The sequence below is a fragment of the Scyliorhinus canicula genome, chromosome 4 (assembly GCF_902713615.1).
Source record: "Scyliorhinus canicula chromosome 4, sScyCan1.1, whole genome shotgun sequence".
In the NCBI taxonomy this organism is placed as follows: Eukaryota; Metazoa; Chordata; class Chondrichthyes; order Carcharhiniformes; family Scyliorhinidae; genus Scyliorhinus; species Scyliorhinus canicula.
Window position 1 is genome coordinate 232,239,552 of NC_052149.1, and position 19,077 is coordinate 232,258,628.

Consider the following 19,077-nt stretch of genomic DNA (forward strand, 5'->3'; position numbering starts at 1 on the left):
CAGTCAGGGTGGACGTCCTAAGGAAAGCATGAACTCTTCACACAACATTTCCGAGAATGTGTTCCTGCCAATGAATTATATCAAGTTGAAATACTTTGCTTTGTTGGGAAATGGATGAACATTGCAACCTCGGGAAGATAATATTCCAAATCAGTATATATAGGTTTATATACATATAGATATATATCAAGGCTGATTACTCCTCTACTCATGGACAACTTTGTTCTTTAGTTGGAGCTAAGCAGAGGCTTGTTAATGTCTGATCACTCAGCCCGGGGGCCAGGATTAAATTCCTTCTACTCATTCAGCTGCATCTACGGCTCGGCTAGTGACGAGTATGGACAGTTTTAGATGTGTTTCCAACGGCCATTTCACCATTTGCCCCAGTTTCTCACCAGTTAGCATTTAATCCTCACTTTCAGGTATTCACGGTGATCAAAATTGAATGGAAAGTTGCCACAGTGCTACAGTAGGAGACACTCAATGAAGGTTGAGTATTGGACAATGTGGAGGGAGCTTTACTCTGTATCTAACCCCGTGCTGTACCTATCCTCGGAGTGTTTGATGGGGACAGTGTAGAGGGAGCTTTACTCTGTATCTAACCCCGTGCTGTACCTGTCCTGGTAGTGTTTGATGGGGACAGTGTAGAGGGAGCTTTACTCTGTATTTAACCCTGGGCTGTACCTGTCCTGGGAGTGTTTGATGGGGACAGTGTGGAGGGAGCTTTACTCTGTATCTAACCCTGTGCTGTACCTGTCCTGGGAGGGTTTGATGCCGACAGTGTAGAGGGAGCTTTACTCTGTATCTAACCCCGTGCTGTACCTGTCCTGGGAGTGTTTGATGGAGACAGTGTAGAGTGAGCTTTACTCTGTATCTAACCCCGTGCTGTACCTGTCCTGGTAGTGTTTGATGGGGACAGTGTAGAGGGAGCTTTACTCTGTATTTAACCCTGGGCTGTACCTGTCCTGGGAGTGTTTGATGGAGACAGTATAGAGGGAGCTTTACTCTGTATCTAACCCCGTGCTGTACCTGTCCTGGTAGTGTTTGATGGGGACAGTGTGGAGGGAGCTTTACTCTGTATCTAACCCCGTGCTGTACCTGAACTGGAATGTTTGATGGGGACAGTGTAGAGGGAGCTTTACTCTGTATCTAACCCCGTGCTGTATCTGTCCTGGGAGTGTTTGATGGGAACTGTGTAGTGGAGCTTTACTCTATCTAACCCCGTGCTGTACCTGTCCTAGGAGTGTTTGATGGGGACAGTGTAGAGGGAGCTTTACTCTGTATCTAACCCCGTGCTGTACCTGTCCTGGGACTGTTTGATGGGGACAGTGTAGAGGGAGCTTTACTCTGTATCTAACTCTGTGCTGTACCTGTCCTGGGAGTGTTTGATGGGGACAGTGTAGAGGGAGCTTTACTCTCTATCTAACTCTGTGCTGTACCTGTCCTGGGAGTGTTTGATGGGGCCAATGTAGAGGGAGCTTTACTCTGTATCTAACTCTGTGCTGTACCTGTCCTGGGACTGTTTGATGGGGACAGTTTAGAGGGAGCTTTACTCTGTACCTAACCCCATGCTGTACCTGTCCTGGGAGTGTTTGATGGGGACAGTGTAGAGGGAGCTTTACTCTGTATCTAACCCTGTGCTGTACCAGTCCTGGGAGTGTTTGGTGCCCATATCAGGTGTTGGTAATGGAACGTTTCCACATTGAACGAGCAACAAACCTCACTCGAATCAGAAAATGTTAAATTCAATAAATACAATATTCAGCAAATTAGCAGTGGATATATTTCTTCTATGTTGTGACAAACGTGACATATTGATTTTACTGTTCCCGCCTCGTCTTCACTGTTCTCAGGATCCCAATCATTTCTGGTATGAGTTTAAATTTTCAGATTATTAGAGATGATTCTCTCCCTGTTACAAAGCAAACACTCGATGAAGGGTAAGGGAGGGAGAAGTCCCCTTGAAGGAGACCGGGAGCAAAGAATAAATTCTAATTCGATGTATATAATTGAGGTTTTTGGGTTAAAATATTTCAGATTTGTAGTTTTCCCTTTGTTTTTGTTGATCAGTTCTTCCTCCCCACTAATCCCACCATCTCCCTCTCTGTTTGTCTGAGCTGAGCTCGGGTGACCTTAGTCTTATCCAGTGTCACCAGCCAATTGTCTTACAGTCTGGGGCAATGGTGATCAGGGGAAATACTTGATGCACCATCGATTGCACGCGAGGCGAGTGATTTACCAATGTCAGGCTTTAATTAACTAGAACACAGCCTGGCGATCGTCTACAGTGGAAAGGAACGATCGTCAGGCTTCTGAGCATTTATACCTCATTGATAGAGGCGTGGTTAACTCAGCCTCTCGGCCAATCGGTCGAGAGGCACATGACCGACCAGGGCCAATGGTAAGCCGACGTTCTGGCCCAATGGCAGACGAGTATGCAGATCATATCATCACATTCACCCCTTACGGAGAAGGAAGGCGGGGGGGGGGGGGGGGGGGGGGGGGGGGGGTGTGGGGGGGGGGGGGGGGGGGGGGGGGGAGAACTGATGATATGAGTAGCCGTCGGGAGAATAATTTTCTCTCCGTACCCTTGTCGAATTTGGGGGCTTGCCACTGGCCCAGACATAACAATATTTACAAAAGGAAGTCCATGGGACCTTAGAACTCTAGATGGATTCGATCAGTCGCTTGGTGGTCCTTGACGTCCTGGCCGAGCGCCGTAGTGGAGGAGGTGTCGTCGGATCGGCTGATGGTCCTGCTGATGTCCTGGAGTCCGGGAGCGATAGACCTCGAGTAGTCTCCGTCACCTGAGCTGGCCGCGGGGACGCCATGGATGAGGGATGGGGAAGCTGAGTGGGGTGCTGGGGTGAAAAAGGGGAGGGGGGGTCTGTGGTGGGGGGGGGGCTGCACGCCGGCGGGTGCCAGGTCCCGGAGGGAGACCGTGTCCTGCCGACCGTCGGGGTACTCCACATACGCATACTGCGGGTTAGCGTGGAGTAACTGGACATGCTCCACCAACGGGTCGGACTTGTGCACCCGCACATGCTTCCGGAGCAAGATGGGTCCGGGGGTGACCAGCCACGTCGGGAGAGGGGATCCGGAGGACGACTTCCTGGGGAAAACAAGAAGACGCTCATGAGGCGTCTGATTAGTTGCAGTACAGAGGAGTGAGCGGATAGCGTGCAGTGCATCGGGGAGCACCTCTTGCCATCGGGAAATAGGGAGATTTCTAGACCGGAGGGTAATACTGTTGACCTACCTTCCCCCCTGTCCTGCAGAGGTGTCTTTGAAGGCCGGACCAGGTGAAATGTAGGCTGGGAAGGGTAGGGTTGCCAACTATGATCAAATATATTCCTGGAGGTCGCATCACATGACTTTTCCCCAAACTCCAGCCACTGGTCGGCCAACACATCCATCTTTGTGACACGTTGCCTTCCTCTGCCAATTGGGTGGCAATGTAGCACAGTGGTTAGCACTGTTGTTTCACAATGCCAGGGTCCCAGGTTCGATTCCCGGCTTGGGTCACTGTCTGTGGAGTCTGCACGTTCTCCCCGTGTCCGTGTGGGTTTCCTCCGGGTGCTCCGGTTTCCTCCCACAAGTCCCGAAACAATTTCTTGCTGGGTGAATTGGACATTCTGAATTCTCCCCCTGTGTACCCGAACAGGCGCCGGAGTGTGGCGACTAGGGGCTTTTCACAGAAACTTAATTGCAGTGTTAATGTAAGCCTACTTGTGACAAGAAAGATTATTAAATTTGAAAGCAAATAGACACATTATCCAATTGGATGATGCTTGACCATCAGCCAAAGAGCCTTTTTCACCCACCCCCCATCCCCCATTTTCAACATTTTAATATCTGCTGAAGAGAAATGTTGAAAGAAAATGACAAATGAAATCCCATCTTTTTTAATCCCCTCGTGGTCATTAGTTTGCACACAGCAGTGTTCTGGAGACTGAGTTTCAATTCCTGGAGACTGTAGGAGCGTTGGCAAACACACAGGCTGCCAATTAGCGGGCTGCGTCCCACATTTTAAAGTTCTTTCACAGGACAGGGCTAGGCCAGCATTTGGTGCCCATTCCTAATTGCCGTCGGGAGTCTGGCTTTGCCTCGACTATCTTAACTGTTGCTATTGTTCCCGGAGTTTCGCTCATCAATATGCAGATGGTCGTCAGTTTCAGTGCTGTCTGCTTTTCTGCGAGTCTAATGTACAGGAAGCTTGGCATTCTGCTTGCTTCCCTGTACCTGTCCATTTTTCCCTGCGTTCTTAGCAAATCTCCAGTTTAAGTTGGGAAGTGGCCAACCCAGGTGGCTACAGTGGGGCCCCTCAAGCTACTGCAGTGCTTCAAGTGGGCAGCTCACCATCACCACCACCTTCTCAAGGGCAGTTACAAGGATGGGCCATCAATGCTGGCCTGGCCAATGATGCCCACCTCCCAAGGACAAACACTGTAAAAGAATTGTGTGTGTCTCTCTCTCTGTGGGCGAATGACTTGCCAATGGTCCTTTATGGACGAATTACCTTACAACCTCTGGCCTCGCACCAGACTTGGAACCGTTCATTCTGTTAACATTATCAGTCTGACATATCTGAAATGAAATGAAACCTGCTGATATCTGCATCGTTTCTTTCACTGAGTATTTCCACAACTACAATTATATTATTCCAGCACACATGCTTGTAGCTGTTACTTGTGAAACCTGATCCTCGCAATCCAATCCTTCACACAGTCCCAGGCGAATCTGTTCACTGGATTAAACATAGATTCCTGTCGGGCCACAAGACACTCTTTGAACGGTGAGTGAAGACAGGCCTGCATTTCCATAGCCTCTTTCATATCTCAGGATGTTCCTAAGGCACTTTGCGGCCAGCGAAGCCACTGGGGAGTGTGGTCACTGCGACAGTGCAGGAAACAGCAGTGCACAGTATGATCCCACATACAGCATTGAGGTAAATCACCAAATAATGTGATGGCCATTGAGGAATAAATATTGTTTTTTCTGGGCCTTTGAACTTCTTCGAAACAGTGCCCAAGAGATCTTTTTTAATTTAGAGTACCCAATTCATTTTTTCTAATTAAGGATCAATTTAGCGTGGCCAATCCACCTACCCTGAGTACTCTTTGGGTTGTGGGAGCGAAACCCACGCAAACACGGGGAGAATGTGCAAACTCCACACGGACAGTTATCCAGAGCCGGGATCGAACCTGGGACCTCGGTGCCGTGAGGCAGCAGGGCTAACCCACTGCGCCACCGTGCTGCCGCCCAAGAGATCTTTAACATTCACCACATGGGTGGGTTTAATGTCTCGCCTGTTGTTGCCTGTGGAATCTCATGTGCATAATTTATTTGCAAAGTTATTTGCAACAGCAAAAGGGGGGTTGTGGGGGTGTTGGGGTTGAGGGGGGGTTGGGGGGTTTGGGAGGGTCGAGGGTGGGGGGGTTGGGTGGAAGCTTGGCATTCTGCTTGCTTCCCTGTACCTGTCCATTTTTCCCTGCGTTCTTAGCAAATCTCCAGTTTAAGTTGGGAAGTGGCCAACCCAGGTGGCTACAGTGGGGCCCCTCAAGCTACTGCAGTGCTTCAAGTGGGCAGCTCACCATCACCACCACCTTCTCAAGGGCAGTTACAAGGATGGGCCATCAATGCTGGCCTGGCCAATGATGCCCACCTCCCAAGGACAAACACTGTAAAAGAATTGTGTGTGTCTCTCTCTCTGTGGGCGAATGACTTGCCAATGGTCCTTTATGGACGAATTACCTTACAACCTCTGGCCTCGCACCAGACTTGGAACCGTTCATTCTGTTAACATTATCAGTCTGACATATCTGAAATGAAATGAAACCTGCTGATATCTGCATCGTTTCTTTCACTGAGTATTTCCACAACTACAATTATATTATTCCAGCACACATGCTTGTAGCTGTTACTTGTGAAACCTGATCCTCGCAATCCAATCCTTCACACAGTCCCAGGCGAATCTGTTCACTGGATTAAACATAGATTCCTGTCGGGCCACAAGACACTCTTTGAACGGTGAGTGAAGACAGGCCTGCATTTCCATAGCCTCTTTCATATCTCAGGATGTTCCTAAGGCACTTTGCGGCCAGCGAAGCCACTGGGGAGTGTGGTCACTGCGACAGTGCAGGAAACAGCAGTGCACAGTATGATCCCACATACAGCATTGAGGTAAATCACCAAATAATGTGATGGCCATTGAGGAATAAATATTGTTTTTTCTGGGCCTTTGAACTTCTTCGAAACAGTGCCCAAGAGATCTTTTTTAATTTAGAGTACCCAATTCATTTTTTCTAATTAAGGATCAATTTAGCGTGGCCAATCCACCTACCCTGAGTACTCTTTGGGTTGTGGGAGCGAAACCCACGCAAACACGGGGAGAATGTGCAAACTCCACACGGACAGTTATCCAGAGCCGGGATCGAACCTGGGACCTCGGTGCCGTGAGGCAGCAGGGCTAACCCACTGCGCCACCGTGCTGCCGCCCAAGAGATCTTTAACATTCACCACATGGGTGGGTTTAATGTCTCGCCTGTTGTTGCCTGTGGAATCTCATGTGCATAATTTATTTGCAAAGTTATTTGCAACAGCAAAAGGGGGGTTGTGGGGGTGTTGGGGTTGAGGGGGGGTTGGGGGGTTTGGGAGGGTCGAGGGTGGGGGGGTTGGGTGGGGGAGGGGTGGGTGGGGGGGGTGGGGGTTGGGGGGGTTGGTGGGGGGGTTTGGGAGTTGGGGGATATTGGGGGAGGCGGGGGTTGGGGGGGATTGAGGTTTGGGGGGATTGAGGTTTGGGGGGATTGAGGTTTGGGGGGATTGAGGTTGGGTGGGGGGGGATTGAGGTTGGGTGGGGGGGATTGAGGTTGGGTGGGGGGGGATTTAGGTTGGGTGGGGGGGATTGAGGTTGGGTGGAGAGGATTGACGTTGGGGGGATTGAGGTGGGGGGGGATTGAGGTGGGGGGATTGGGGGGGATTGAGGTTTGGGGGGGATTGAGGTGGGGGGGATTGAGGTGGGGGGGATTGAGGTTTGGGAGGGATTGAGGTTGGGGGAGGATTGAGGTTGGGGGGGAGGATTGAGGTGGGGGGATTGGGGGGGATTGAGGTTTGGGGGATTGAGGTTGGGGGGATTGAGGTTGGGGGGATTGAGGTTGGGTGGGGGGATTGAGGTTGGGGGGGATTGAGGTTGGAGGAGGATTGAGGTTGGGGAGGATTGAGGTTGGGGGAGGATTGAGGTTGGGGGAGGATTGAGGTTGGGGAGGATTGAGGTTGGGGGAGGATTGAGGTTGGGGGAGGATTGAGGTTGGGGGGATTGAGGTTGGGGGGGATTGAGGTTTGGGAGGGATTGAGGTTGGGTGGAGGGGATTGACGTTGGGGGGATTGAGGTTGGGGGGATTGAGGTGGGGGGGGATTGAGGTTGGGGGGATTGAGGTTGGGGGGATTGGGGTTGTAGGATTGAGGTTGGGGGGTTGGGGGGGATTGAGGTTTGGGGGGGATTGTGTGTGGGGGGATTGAGGTTGGGGGGGATTGGGGGGGGATTGTGTGTGGGGGGATTGAGGTTGGGGGGGATTGTGGTGGGGGGAGGATTGAGGTTGGGGGGGATTGGGGGGATTGTGTGTGGGGGGATTGAGGTTGGGGGGGATTGTGGTGGGGGGAGGATTGAGGTTGGGGAGGATTGAGGTTGGGGGAGGATTGAGGTTGGGGAGGATTGAGGTTGGGGGAGGATTGAGGTTGGGGGGATTGAGGTTGGGGGGGATTGAGGTTTGGGAGGGATTGAGGTTGGGTGGAGGGGATTGACGTTGGGGGGATTGAGGTTGGGGGGATTGAGGTTGGGGGGATTGGGGTTGTAGGATTGAGGTTGGGGGGGTTGGGGGGGATTGAGGTTTGGGGGGGATTGTGGTGGGGGGATTGAGGTTGGGGGGGATTGTGGTGGGGGGAGGATTGAGGTTGGGGGAGGATTGAGGTTGGGGGGGTTGGGGGAGGATTGAGGTTGGGGGAGGATTGGGGTTGGGGGAGGATTGAGGTTGGGGGAGGATTGAGGTTGGGGGAGGATTGAGGTTGGGGGGGTTGGGGGAGGATTGAGGTTGGGGGAGGATTGGGGTTGGGGGGGATTGAGGTTGGGGGGATTGAGGTGGGGAGGATTGAGGTTGGGTGGGGAGGATTGAGGTTGGGGGGATTGAGGTTTGGGGGGATTGAGGTGGGGGGGATTGAGGTTGGGTGGGGGGATTGAGGTTTGGGGGGGAATTGGGGTTGGGGGGGATTGAGGTTGGGGGGATTGAGGTTGGGGGGATTGAGGTTGGGGGGGGATTGAGGTTGGGGGGAATTGAGGTTGGGGGGATTGAGGTTGGGGGGAAATTGAGGTTGGGGGGGATTGAGGTTGGGGGGGATTGAGGTTGGGGGAGGATTGAGGTTGGGGGAGGATTGAGGTTGGGGGAGGATTGAGGTTGGGGGAGGATTGAGGTTGGGGGAGGATTGAGGTTGGGGGAGGATTGAGGTTGGGGAGGATTGAGGTTGGGGGAGGATTGAGGTTGGGGGGGAGGATTGAGGTTGGGGGAGGATTGAGGTTGGGGGAGGATTGAGGTTGGGGAGGATTGAGGTGGGGGGGATTGAGGTTGGGGAGGATTGAGGTTGGGGGGGGATTGAGGTTGGGGGAGATTGAGGTTGGGGGAGGATTGAGGTGGGGAGGATTGAGGTTGGGGGGGGTTGAGGTTGGGGGGGATTGAGGTTGGGGGGGAGGATTGAGGTGGGGATGATTGAGGTTGGGGGAGGATTGAGGTTGGGGGAGGATTGAGGTGGGGGGGATTGAGGTTGGGGGGGTGGATTGAGGTCGGTGGTGGGGAGGGACGGGGGTGGAGTCAGGAGGAATTTTCCACATTTTCTCATACTGCATCTGGCAAAGCAATTCACAGCCAGTGAAGTATTCACTTTAAAGTGTCGCATTGCTGTGAAGGATGAAACGTGCACAGCAAGCTCCCACAAACAGCAATGGGGATCAACGACCGGAGGATCTGGGACAAGAACAGAATGTGCCGGAAAAGCTCAGCAGGTCTGGGAAACGGAGTCAGTGCTTTGAGTAGAGCGTGACTCCTCCTCAGAACCCCAGGCGACCTGTCGTTTGTTAATGGTGTTGATTATGGGGTAACTATTAACCAAAACTCCATTACAAACTCTCCTGCTGGTCTTCAAAATAGTAATCAACGGCTCTTTTACTTTCACCTGAAGAGGGAATGTCTCCCATTAAAGGCTGTACCTTCGGTTGTATAGTTCTCTCTCAGTACTGCACTGGGCGTGTCAGTCAGGGTCAACTGTTCAAGACACTGGAGTGGGATTTGAACCCTTTGACTGCGAGGTAAAAGTCAGGGAATAACCCAGTGAGCCACAGCCCATCCATGTTTGCTTGCATCATTGCACGAGGTTCCGAATGACGTTAGACTGAGGAACATAGGTAACCCTGCTGTTTTGATTCGAAAGACTGTGTTGTGTGAATCAGCAGGCAGGTTGAGACACGAGAAAGAGTCAGAAGTGTCTGAAAATTGAGGAGAAAATATCATTCACAGGTAAAGGAGACTCAACATACAGATCGTTGCCCCCACCCCCCAGCTCAGACAGGCAGTTGCAGCCTCCCCCCCACCCACCATGTTGGGATTTGGACCATACCATCTCTTCCCTTGGGTGGGGGTGCTGGGGGCGGGGGGGGGGGGGGGGGGCTGTTAGTGATCAGCCAATGGGAATATTGGCTGATAACTCCACCAGTCGCAGCACTGTTTGACCCTGGGCCTTTATTTCGCCCAATGTCCACATTAACTCTTACCAACTTTTACAGATGCACCATAGAAAGCATCCTATCGGGCTGCATCACAGCCTGGTATGGCAACTGCTCGGCCCAGGGCCGCAAGAACCTTCAGAGAGTCGTGAACACCGCCCAGTCCATCACACGAACCTGCCTCCCATCCATTGACTCCATCTACACCTCCCGCTGCCTGGGGAAAGCGGGCAGCATAATCAAAGATCCCTCCCACCCAGCTTACTCACTCTTCCAACTTCTTGGTACCAGGGGCTGGTTTAGCACACTGGGCTAAATCGCTGGCTTTTAAAGCAGGCCAGCAGCACGGTTCAATTCCCGTACCAGCCTCCCCGAACAGGTGCTGGAATGTGGCGACTAGGGGCTTTTCACAGTAACTTAATTGAAGCCTACTTGTGACAATAAGCGATTTTCACTTCATTCTTCCATCGGGCAGGAGATACAGAAGTCTGAGAACACGCACGAACAGACTCAAAAGCAGCTTCTTCCCCGCTGTTACCAGACTCCTAAATGACCCATTTATAGACTGACCTCATTAACACTACACCCTGGATGCTTCATCCGATACCGGTGTTTATGTAGTTACATTGTGTTGCCTATTATGTATTTTCTTTTATTTCCTTTTCTTTTCATGTACTTAATGATCTGTTGAGCTGCTCGCAGAAAAATACTTTTCACTGTACCTCGGTACACGTGACAGTAAACGAAATCCAAATCCAATGTAAACTCTTCCAACATGCCCGTCATTCCACTCTGAAACCGCGTCATTTAATTGTCCTCATTTCCCCTCCCCGCCCCCTTCCCCTGTGCTCCGAGGCATCCCTAATGCCTCCTTCTGCTGCTCTTCCATTGTTCGTCGAGTGTGACGTTAATCGAAGCCTCAAGCAGTGAATTACTCAACGCCCTCGCTCCTTGCCAGCTCTGACTTGCTGGAATATCGCAGCTTGAGTATTGTTGGGAAAGGAGGCATTTTTTTGCTGAAGCCTTTCATCTTGCACTCAGCAGTACATTCGCAACAATACAATGGAAGGGAATGGAGAGGTCACCATCAACTGGTGCATTCTCCATGGCAACGTCTCTACCAATCACAGTCCTCAAGCCAACCAGTCAGCACTGCGCCTTCTCAAGCAGTTTACTGACTTCCCTTATAGCGACCTTCCTGACAGGGGCCACACCCCTGGGGGGGGGGGGGGCTTCCTGTGGGGGGCTTAATGACAGGGATCTCTCTCCCGGGGGTTCTTCCTGACAGGGGTCTCTGTCGGGGGAGGGGGTCTTCCTGACAGGGGTCACACTCCTGGGGGGGGGGGGGGGGGCTTCCTGTGGGGGATTCATGCCAGGGGTCTCTCTCCTGGGGTGTCTTCCTGACAGGGTCTCTGTCCTGGGGGGGGGGGGGGGGGCTTCCTGACAGGGGTCACACTCCTGGGGGGGGGGGGGGCTTCCTGGGGGGGGGGGCTTCCTGACAGGGGTCACACTCCTGGGGGGGAGCTTCCTGGGGAGGGGTTTCCTGACAGAGGTCTTTCTTCTGGGGCGGGGGGGTCTGTGGGAGGGTCTCCTTATTTCAGGGGATGCTGTGGGGGGGGGGGGGCTCTTTATTTAGGAGGGCCCTGTAGGGCACTCTTTATTTAGAGGCCTGAATTGCGCTGCAGGGGCTGGTGGGTGGGTGGGTGGGTGGGGTGGGGGTGGAGGGGGGCTGCTAAATTGCGTTGCGGGGATTGGGGGGGGGGGAAGGCTGGGTAGTCATGGGCCATCTCTGTTGGGCCACCCACTTGAAATGGTGGCCCGATAGCAGGAAATCCCTCACACAATCCCTCGTATACACGTTATATTCCATGCCTTTTCCTCCAAGATAGCCAGATGTGTAGGGAGGGATTCTCTCAGCCCATGCTGGTTCGGAGAATCGCCGGGCCGGGCGGGATTGGCGCGGCGCCGGTAGAGAAGCCCCCCCCCCCTCCCCCACCGTTACTCCACCCGGGATGGGCTGAGTGGCCGCCCAGTAAAGTCCGAGTCCCGCCGGCGCCATTCACATCTGGTCTTACCCGGCGGGACCTCAGCATCCATCCTGTCTGCGGCAGCCTGGTGGGGGGGGGGGGGGGGGGGGGGGCGACCCCGGTGGGGGCCTCCACCGTGGCCTGGCCCGCGATCGGGTCCTACCGATTGGTGGGATGGCCTCTCGGGCTGGGGGCCTCTTTTGCTCCGCACCGGCCCCTGTAGCCCTGCGCCATGTTGCATCGGGGCCGGCGCGGAGAAGGGAGCTACCGTGCACGCGTGCATTCACGCTGGACGCAGCGCACATGCGCAGACTGGCGCCGCCCATGTGACGCTGGTATCGGCAGCTGGAGCGGCGTGGGTCACTCCAGTGACGTGCTGGCACCCTGTGGGGCAGAGAATCGCTACACTTGTACTGTACATATCATTACAATGTACATTCACACATTCATTCATGCATTCACTCACACTGTCATTCATACACATTTATTCACTCACACACTCACACCCAACCCCATTCACACACATAAACTCAAACCCATTCACAGTCACACACTCACACACACACCCAAACCCATTCACACACACACACTCAAACCCATTCGCTCACACACACACCCAAACCCATTCACACACACACACTCAAACCTATTCACTCACACACACACCCAAACCCATTCACACACACACACTCAAACCTATTCACTCACACACACTCAAACCTATTTACTCACACACACGCAAACCCATTCACACACACACTCAAACCCATTCACACACACACACTCAAACCCATTCACACACACACACTCGAACCCATTCACACACACACACTCAAACCCATTCACACACACACACTCAAACCTATTCACTCACACACACTCAAACCCATTCGCACACGCACTCAAACCCATTCACTCACACACACTTAAACCCATTCACTCACACACACTCGAACCCATTCACACACACACACTCAAACCTATTCACTCACACACACTCAAACCCATTCACACACACACACTCAAACCCATTCACACACACACACTCAAACCTATTCACTCACACACACTCAAACCCATTCACACGCACACACTCGAACCCATTCACACACACACACTCGAACCCATTCACACACACACACTCGAACCCATTCACACACACACACTCAAACCCATTCACACACACACACTCAAACCCATTCACTCACACACACTCAAACCCATTCGCACACGCACTCAAACCCATTCACTCACACACACTTAAACCCATTCACTCACACACACTCGAACCCATTCACACACACACACTCAAACCCATTCACACACACACACTCAAATCCATTCACTCACACACTCAAACCCATTCACACACACACTCAAACCCATTCACACATACACACTCAAACCCATTCACACACACACATTCAAACCCATTCACTCACACACACTCAAACCCATTCACTCACACACACTCAAACCCATTCACACACACACTCAAACTCATTCACACACACACACTCAAACCCATTCACACACACACTCAAACCCATTCACACACACACACATTCAAACCCATTCACTCACACACACTCAAACCCATTCACTCACACACACTCAAACCCATTCACACACACACACTCAAACCCATTCACACACACACATTCAAACCCATTCACTCACACACACTTAAACCCATTCACACACACACACACTTAAACCCATTCACACACACACACTCAAACCCATTCACTCACACACACTTAAACCCATTCACTCACACACACTCAAACCCATTCACACACAAACACTCAAACCCATTCACACACACACATTCAAACCCATTCACTCACACACACTCAAACCCGTTCGCACACACACACTTAAACCCATTCGCACACGCACTCAAACCCATTCACACACACACACTCAAACCCATTCACACACACACACTCAAACCCATTCACTCACACACACTCAAACCCATTCACTCACACACACTCAAACCCATTCACACACACACACTCAAACCCATTCACTCACACACACTCAAACCCATTCACTCACACACACTCAAACCCATTCACACACACACACTCAAACCCATTCACACAGTCACACACACTCAAACCCATTCACACACACACACTCAAACCCATTCACACAGTCACACACACTCAAACCCATTCACACACACACACTCAAACCCATTCACACGCACACACTCGAACCCATTCACACACACACTCAAACCCATTCACACACACACACTCAAACCCATTCACTCACACACACTCAAACCCATTCACACGCACACACTCGAACCCATTCACACACACACTCAAACCCATTCACACACACACACTCAAACCCATTCACACACACACACACTCAAACCCATTCACACTCACACACACTCAAACCCATTCACAGTCACACACACCCAAACCCATTCACACACACACTCAACCCCATTCACACTCACACACACTCAAACCCATTCACACACACACACACTCAAACCCATTGACACATACACACACTCAAACCCATTCACACACACACACACTTAAACCCATTCACACACAAACTCAAACCCATTCACACACACACACACAAACTCAAACCCATTCACTCACACACACTCAAACCCACTCTGACACACTCATCCGCATACCTAGTCACACATTCACATACTTAGTCACTTACACGGACACAGAAACACAATCACACCTCCTGAGGGAGTCACTGAGATGATCAAGTGAGAACATTTTGCCTGAATTCCTTTACCCTCCTCAGCACCCAGGGAGTTCTTGAACTGTCCACCCTTCTAGTATAATAGACACCAGCCCACCCAGCTGCTAACGTGCACTGAGCAATGACCGTCAGGGCAGCTATGTTCACTTCAGATAAACATTGCAAGAGGCTGTTTTGACTCCGAGTGATAAGGGTACAGTTAGTGCTTGTTTTGAAACAAATTGTGACCTCACTTCACAAGAACTGTTTGCTGCACCCCAAGAGAATCCCTGAGAATCAACAAAAAATACATTTCCACTTGGTTTTAAACGTTCAAAATGATTTTCTGTTTCATAGTTGTAGTAAAATTAAACATTTCCTGACTCACTTATTTGCTTTAGGAATGAACTGATTCACCCTTTCACTGCACACGTAAATGAAGATGAATAACTGATGTTATCCCATGAATGCACTCAAGTTGAAACTCTCTGAGACTGCCTTTATTTATCACTGAATCTGTGTGCAGTGTACTGAGCTGATTACAACAAGCCTCAGGTCCCGACTGGTTTGGGAAGAAGGCATCACCAACTCAACTTTCCAGTTCTGAATGTTGTCTGCTAACTCCTCCTGGTCTGTCAGATGAGAAGAGGGACAGCCACGATGCACTCCACAGTTCAATAGTATGCTGGAGATATCCCCCTGCTCCTGCCCCTCCCCCCTCCCCCCTTCTACTCACTCGCGATGGGATGTATTCTACTCAAAGTGGAACCTGCAACCACTTTCCTATATTCGGAACAGGAGGAGGTCATTCAGCCCGTTGTAACAATATGTATATTGTATGGGAGATGAAGAGTTAACAATTTCATGTTGATACTTCTCACCACCAGATGGGGATCAAGAGTCATCATCTAAATATCATGTGACTCCTGGGATTCTGGGAGAAGGTGTTTAGGCGTCAGATACATCAGTTGTGTATCTGAGAGTTCTGCAGTTAGAGGTAGCATAGTTTAAGTTAGTAACCTCATACTTTAGGAATACGTACAAATCTTATTTAGTACTGATAATAAATTAGTTTTGTTAGTTAACAAAGCTTGATGTTCTTTTTTAAACACTCAACGATGTGATCCAACACACTTTTCATCCTCGTGGAACTAAAATCAAAATGTACCTCAATATTCCCCACCTTCTATCCACCCAAATAGCAGGATATCGCACAGAAAAATACTCTAATTTAAACTAGAACTAGAAATGAAAGAAAAAATAGTTCTATATTAAAATATGAATAATGCCCATGAATTGCAGAACCCCTCCATTCTTCCCCTCAGTTCAAACGTAACCTTCTCAAGAGTCAAGAATTCCAAAGGTCCCCCCGCCACGCCAGGGCACAAACCATCAGGATCTGCCTTCGGGCGATCAACGAGGCGAAGGCTATGATATCTGCCTCCGCACCCCTTTCCAACCCTGGCTGGTCCGACACCCCGAATATGGCCTCCCGGGAGCTCGGGTCCAGCTTCACGTGCACCACTTTAGAAATTACCCTAAAAGCCTCCTTCCAGTAGTCCTGCAGTTTTGGACAGGACCAAAATATATGAACGTGATTAGCAGCTCCCCCGCCCCTCCGTTCACATACATCTTCTACTCCTTCAAAGAATCGGTTCATCCTCGCCCTCGTGAGGTGTGCTCAGTATACCACCTTCAGCTGTATCGGCCCCATCCTCGCGCACAAGGTGAAGGCGATCACTCTCTGGAGCACCTCACACCAGAACCCCTCCTCCATATCCTCTCCCAACTCTTCCTCCCACTTTGCTTTGATCCCTTCCAGTGGGGCCTTCTCCTCTTCCAAAATAGCTCCGTAAACCGCCGACACTACCCCCTTCTCCCAGAATCCCAGGAGTCACATGATATTTATATGACTACTCCTGATCCCCATCTGGTGGTGAGAAATATTAACATGAAATTGTGAACTCTTTATCTCCCATACAATATATATATTGTTGCACCCATCGAACCCGTTCCACTATCCAATGAGATTCTGGCTAATTCGTGTTGAAACTCGACACTTTTCCTCAAATCCCTCATGTCCCTTCCATGACCATGGCCATCTCTTTATTACTCATTGTAGCCATCTGGGATGGCCACTTCCAACTAGCTACAGAGAAACTCGCAAAGCCTGATGGGTAAAATGGACAAGCCAAGACTCAGGCAGGCTCAGAGCCTGAAATACATATTCATAAGCAAGAATTCCAGACGGCATCGAAACTCCGTCCAATTAGCATGTTAATCAGGCCAATTAGCAGGTGATGGCCCATCTCCCCCAAAACAAAGGACTGGTACTCGAGCAACCGGGACAGTCCCAGATATTTCGGCACCACTCCCTGTCCAAGGGAAACGCAAACAACGGGGTCAGTGACCGCTGGGGACACACCCAGCCATCCAGATCCCCGCCCACTTATTGGCTAAGGATTCGAACAGAGTGATCAGGGATCACCCAATTACTAAGGCCCAAATCGAAGGACCGCCCAAAAGAGCGTGAAAACCCCCTGAGTATAAAGGAAGAGTTCGCCATATGTTCGCTCTCTCTTGGTCCTGGTACCCCGGTCACGGCCATCGCCAAGTGCAGCAACACCAGAAGCAATTTCAAGTTCAACGCTCGCTACCAGACGGATGAGCCCAGCTGAGCAGCAGTTACTCCTTCGGACCCGATAGATCCAGAATCGAACAGCGGCCACTGTTTTCTGACCTAAGCCGGGTGCCTGAAGTTAAGTACAGGTTGTCTTAGTCGATAGGTGTAGTTAACTAGTCGTGTTTATGTTGCATGACTAATTGTGTGTAAATAAAGTACCCTTGACCTTGAACTAACTAACTGGTGTTTGGCTCCTTGACTGATAGCCGGTTGAAACCTGTGGCGGTATCATTTGATATTGGCGATTCGAAGCATTCAGACATAGATAATATAGAAAGAAGGTCAAATTCACTGATTGCCCTAATTGGAACAGAGCCACAGGAATGACAAAGTAGAAAAGAATTGGCAACACCATTGAGGGGGAGGCAGGGAGTGGTGTAGTTAACCCTCTAAAGGGGCAGGGGGTGAGGGAGGACGGCATTATGGGGCTCCCACAACCCATACAATAATGAAGGGGGTACCCACACCCACTAGGTACAGGTATGCCAGGGGAATTCGCAGTCGGATCTCCAGGTCTCCAGCCACCAGGATTGTCAGGAGCGGGATTCAGACCTGGAACCTCGGCAGGAACGCTGTCCGCTCACCTGGTTCTTGCGGGGCTTCTGGGACATTCAGGTAAAGGCTCGCCCACGCTGAATGCTGCTACTGCTCTGATGGTTAGATATGTGCAATATTACAAACCGTCTTGGCAGCAAGTGCTGGATTGTGTTGACAACGCAACATAAAGAAGTATTTATAATTCATAACGGTTATAGATAACCATTAAAATAAAGTGTCAAATAATAAAAGGATTGCCCATTTATAAACATTTAAGTATACAAATAATGACAGCATATTGTAAGATGCCGGCCTGCTTAATTTACAGAACATTAAATAACGATCTACTGCTCTCTGCATTTTATATTGAAGTCCAGAAATCATGTATTGTCAGGCTGAATTCATTAAACTCTCAATTATACACATCCTATGAGTTTTATGAAGCAGGGGATTGTCTTATTGTCTATTAGTTCTATATCTTATTTGTGGAATTGGCAACAGCACAGTGTGAGATTAATCAGCGGGTCATGTGGCCCCATTAAGCAGCGGCTTGGGCTAAGGCCAGCTGTTTGCTAATCACAGAACACTCTGTATTCATAGACGTGACGGAGCAGGCTAGCTTTGGGTTAGAATTCTGATCTGGCTTCATATAGGAACGATCTTCACACATCCTCGCCAGAAATTGCGACTAAACTTGAATGTATAAAACTGTCTCCTCGATCTCCTCTCATAGGATAATCCTGGCATCCCGGGAGTAACTCCGGTGAACCTTCACTGCACTCCCTTGATGCCAAGCCATCCTCCCTTCGGTAAAGGGACCAGATCTGTGTGCAATACTCCAGGTGTGGTCTCGCCAACACCCTCTACAACTGTAACAAGATATCTTTACTTCTGGAACTCAGGGTGGGTAACAAATGGCCGACCTTGCCACCGGTACATCACAGGAGAGTTAGAGGACACAATTCTGACATGTAAGAAGCTTTTTGGACAAGGTCTTGGTGAAAGTGGTAGGTTAGGAGGAGGCTATTAGAGAAGGGAGAGAGGTGGAGGAGTTGAGAGAGGGACCTCCAGAGCTTGGAGCCCAGACAGCTGAAAGCATGCCTGTTATTGGTGGAGCGGTGGAAGTCAGGAATGCATAAGTGGCCGGAACTGGAGATGTGCGGAGATCTTGCAGGGTTAGAACATACAGTGCAGAAGGAGGTCATTCGGCCCATCGAGTCTGCACTGACCCACTTAAGACCTCACTTCCACCCTATCCCCGTAACCCAATAACCCGTCCAAAACGTTTTGATCATTAAGGGCAATTTATCACGGCCAATCCACCTAACCTG